Source organism: Saccostrea cucullata, unplaced genomic scaffold, assembly GCF_032062105.1.
Source record: "Saccostrea cucullata isolate Sc308-1 unplaced genomic scaffold, CSIRO_AGI_Scuc_v1 ctg8293, whole genome shotgun sequence".
Classification (NCBI taxonomy): Eukaryota; Metazoa; Mollusca; class Bivalvia; order Ostreida; family Ostreidae; genus Saccostrea; species Saccostrea cuccullata.
The window spans coordinates 22,876-27,375 of record NW_026926248.1 but is presented as its reverse complement, the minus strand read 5'-3'; the positions used below and the strand labels follow the sequence as shown (position 1 = coordinate 27,375).

Sequence of the window (4,500 nt, the reverse complement as noted above, 5' to 3'; positions counted from 1 at the left end):
AGACAAAGTCTGGTGATATATGTATTTATTTTATATACATGCATGAGATTTATATTATAACATTTTATTTCTATCTTTAATACAAATAAACATCTTGTTTTATGGTTGAGTGAAATAGAAAAAAAAATATTTCTATTTATAAATCAAACTGGACATAATGATAGTTATTGAAGTAATTGGCCTTCTTAATTAGTTATGAACTTTTCAATTAAGCTGCCAATTATTAGATGTTTTTACTACAATTAACAGATTGACTGGACAAGTATGGATAGTTCAATAATTGTTGTTGACCTAATTTAAGTCAGCCTGTGTTTTATTACTAATTCATTCAAATTATCTTTTTATGTACATTATAAATCAAACAAACTGATTTTTAGAAAACAATAACTTTAAAATGATCATGTAGATTGAAACTTTCTTCAGTATATACATGTATCTAGTCAAATATGGCAAATTGCTTAGCTGCTAAAGTTTTTTCAAACGACTAATTAATATAGCTAAGAAATGAAAGAATTTACTCATTGCCTGGACAATGGACCTGGATATAATCATTTCTGAGAGAATAAGAAGAAGATATCTAACTAAATATATGACTTATAATCTTATAATAGCATTTGCTTATTAACAAATTTGTACTCTGAAAAAAAAAACACCGAATATCATTAAAATCATGAGTTTATTAACTTAGTTTTAATAATTGTAATCACAAAGTAATCAAAAATAATCATGATTACAGGACCTTTTTTCACAGTAATCGATTAAATTACGATTAATTGTAATCAGAAAAATAGATGATTACTGATTACTCATGATTACTTGGCAAACTGTAATCGATTCCAGCTGATTACGATTAGTGATTACGATTACCACATCCCTGCATCGAAAGTCATCTAGATTTATCCTCGGATCGTGTATTCCTCTCCTCGGAAGAGATCTAGCTCCATCCTCGGGTTGCATATTCGTCTCCTCGGAAGAGATCTAGATTTATCCTCATGTTTTAAATAAACTATGAATAGCATTTACACAAAGACAGACAGTGCATTATATTGTTTCGTTATTTTCCCAAGGAAACTGACTGGGATCTCCCCTCACCATACAAACATTTTAGCACAAAGCGTTGTTTTTTTAAATTTCTATCCGTAATCCAAAAAATAAGGGGCAAATATATTTTCCTAGGACGGTTGGTCCAGTTGTCTGTTTGTTTGTTTTTTGTTTTCCTGATTTATCTGTAAGTGGTAAATCAATTAGCCCTGACTACAGCCTTTAATTGGTTTGGGCTATGAATTTCATATATCACAGATTTTTTCTTTATTTTGACGGTCATTTTCGAATTTGGAATTTGAGCCTTGGTCATATGAACTATGGCTTTAATATTTCACCGGTGTATTCAACGTGTAAAAACTTTTCCTAAGGTAAAAGTATTTTTGACTTTGACCTTTATGTTTGACTCACATTTAAAGATTTTTTCAAACTTTTATTCTTAGCGTAGCTATTACACGGTTAAATCAAGTGATTTACTCCTCACACTTATATTTTGATAAGACCTTCTCTTGAGTACAAGCAGTAATGACCTTTAACCTTGAACTTATGGATTTGACCTACTTTTCAAAAACGTTAACTTTGGACGTATTTACTGAATATTTAGTGATAGAGGTTAACTATTTTACCGGTTCATTTCTTGTGGTAAGAGCTTCTCTTGTATACCAATATTTTCTTTTTATTTTTTATCCTTTTATTTGGACATCAGACTTTGACCTCTTTTGAAAAAAACTTTGGTAATAACTTTTGAATGGTTGATTTCGTGACTTTAATATTTCCCCTGTGTATTCTTTCTGAAATTCTTTCGGGCATCATTAATATTGACTCCTTGACCTTGTCCAGTTTGACCTACTTTTGAAAATCTCTAACTTTGGTCATAATTACTGAACTGTTGCTGCTTTTATGGTTTTTATTTTAGAAGGTAGACTCATTGTGAGGAACGGTTATTTTGGTACCAAAACTACTTTTATATTTACCATTGTGTTTGACCTGCAAACGACAACATTTATCATAAGCCTCCTTGTTTCACAAAATTTTTCTTGAATTTTTATCAATAGCTCCTAAAACTTTTTCTATTGATTTGATAACAAATTTCAAGTTGTAGTCTATCAAATTTTTGGATATACTAGCATATAAACCATCGTATACACATTGCATAAAGGAGAATGACTTGTCACACATGTTGAATCATTTTTTTAAAGATGTAGTCTCATAATTACAAAAGTTTTAGCAAACATATTGATTAATGTTAGCTTGCTTTTTATTTGCAAAAGCAGTTGTAAATATAAGATAACATCTTTCAAAAAATAATGAATCGGTGCTCATTTTTTTTTTCTAACTCCTTGTCTTGTTTTGCAAATTTGATTTTTTTTCTAATTTACTTGAATATTCTCTAGCCTAAATAATGAATTTAAATGATCTCAAATTTTGCTTTTAAGATTTGTGACGTCAAAATAAAATGCGTATTACAAATGTAACCATTTAATCCCCGATCTGTGTTAGAGTGTTTTGAAATAAAAAAAAAACACACAATAAAAAATTACAGTCGATTTAAATAAAAATATATATCTTAACATCTTTATTACAATGAAACTTGTTTTATCCGACATGCACGGGGAACAGATTAAAAATATATGTGTTGGAATAAACAAGATGTAGTATTGCAGCGTGTAAAGATCATTGAGTTAATTATAGATGACAAATGAAATTAAATGGCTGAAATCACAGTAAAGAGTATTGCATGTGTCGGATTAAACAGGTTCCACTGTAATAGGTTTAACAATAAAGTAATCTTCATCCTAATTCTCCGTCCAGTTATCTTCATTTATCAGTGTTTGGAAAAAAAGAACTAAATTTTTCTATTTTCAAATTTATTACAACACATATAAAATACATCTTTTACTGAATACATCCAGTATCGCTTTACAGAGCCGTTCAACCACCTTCTTTTACTGTTTGTTACTTGATGTTAAATATTAAAAAAAGAACTCAGCGATAAAAATTAATTTAAAATCGTCTCTTGGAGCTTTCCGTAATCCATGGATGATCTTTCGTCTGTAAAAAAAAATAAATTAATACTTCACAGATAAATGTATGATAGCATATTTTTTCTATAAAAAAAAACAATTTTTATAACTGAAAATTTCAGAGTAAAACAAAAAGAAAAAAAAATGGATATTAAGATGTAATGATGTTTACCTAGTGACGTCTGATCATCATGGTGGTCCCCTTCACTGACGTCCCACTCGTTACTGTAGGATACCATGGTCTGATCCAGGACCCCGGGGACCATTGTCCGTTAAGGAAGGCGTAGGTACAGTCATTGAACCACCAGCCTCCTCTAGTGTTACTGTAAGCAGCACAGTTACCACCAGCTCTGTCGTTATCTCTGTCTGGGGTGGTGAAGTACATCCCAGACAGATCGTCCCAAGAATAACCGGTGTCCAACATACTGTCTCCTGTAGAATTAAAAAAGAAAAATATACATGGACACTTGTTTAAAATAGATCAGTAGAGTTATATCCACTATACTCATCGTGACCTCTGTCTGGGTGGAGAAGAATATCACAGACAGATCGTAGTAAAATAAACCTGTAATTAACATACTGTCCCCTGTAAAATCAAACAAAAAGAATCACAAAGTTAATTGATTTATTCATTTTTCAATCTAATTGTCATTAATAATACTGAGGTACTTCTAAGAAAGACGGCTTTAAGTTCTGGAAATATAGATAATAATTATTCTGTTCGGTCTTGGATTCCCTGGTGTCTATCAAACTGGCATCTGCAGAATTAGAGAAAATATATAACAGAGATAATAGATATTAATTTACATCAAATTAATCTTAATACTGAAGTGCTTCTGAAATACATTGTTTAACGTGTTGATTCCTGTACAGAGAGATAAAAATAATACAAGACAACTTAACACTGCGGAATTCACATAACATCCTTTCTAGTGTAACAATAAACAACATACGTGTTACGCTTTTAAGCATGGTATTGTTGGGGGGGGTATTAAAGGTCATTTGAAATTTTAGAAAATATGAAAAAATGATATTTTAATATTTGTCCGAGACCGTGCCTTCAAACATGTATAACATGCAATACTAAGTAAATCATTACTAACGAGATAAGATATGGTGTATCTGTGAATCTTTTAAGATGATAGATTTCCTATTAAATAAATGTAAATGTGAAACGCGTTGAGGTCTTTTGAATTTGGCTTTTTAAGCTTTTTTATTTAAATATTTAACCGATCAAAATCTTTTTATCATCGAATTTTCGTAAACCTTTCGACTTTTAAGATCAATGACACACTGTAGACTTCCTATTCCGTAGTAATAAAAAAAGTGAATCATTGAAAATCAGACTATCTTGTTCTGTAAACTTTTTCCGTATCAGTTAAAATGTGAATTATCAAAAATCAGGAAACCCAAGCTGAATAACAATGTTGAACAA

At 30.4% G+C, this 4,500-nt stretch overlaps 1 long non-coding RNA gene across 1 annotated transcript; it reads right to left on the bottom strand.

Moving 5' to 3' along the window:
* Positions 1-2,900: 2,900 nt before the first annotated feature.
* Positions 2,901-3,558, bottom strand: LOC134271220 (uncharacterized). Its single transcript, XR_009992981.1, has 2 exons — positions 3,238-3,558; positions 2,901-3,093 (listed from the first exon to the last, which is right to left on the bottom strand). It is a non-coding gene; the product is annotated as an uncharacterized LOC134271220 (long non-coding RNA).
* Between the last annotated feature and the right edge of the window lie 942 nt (positions 3,559-4,500).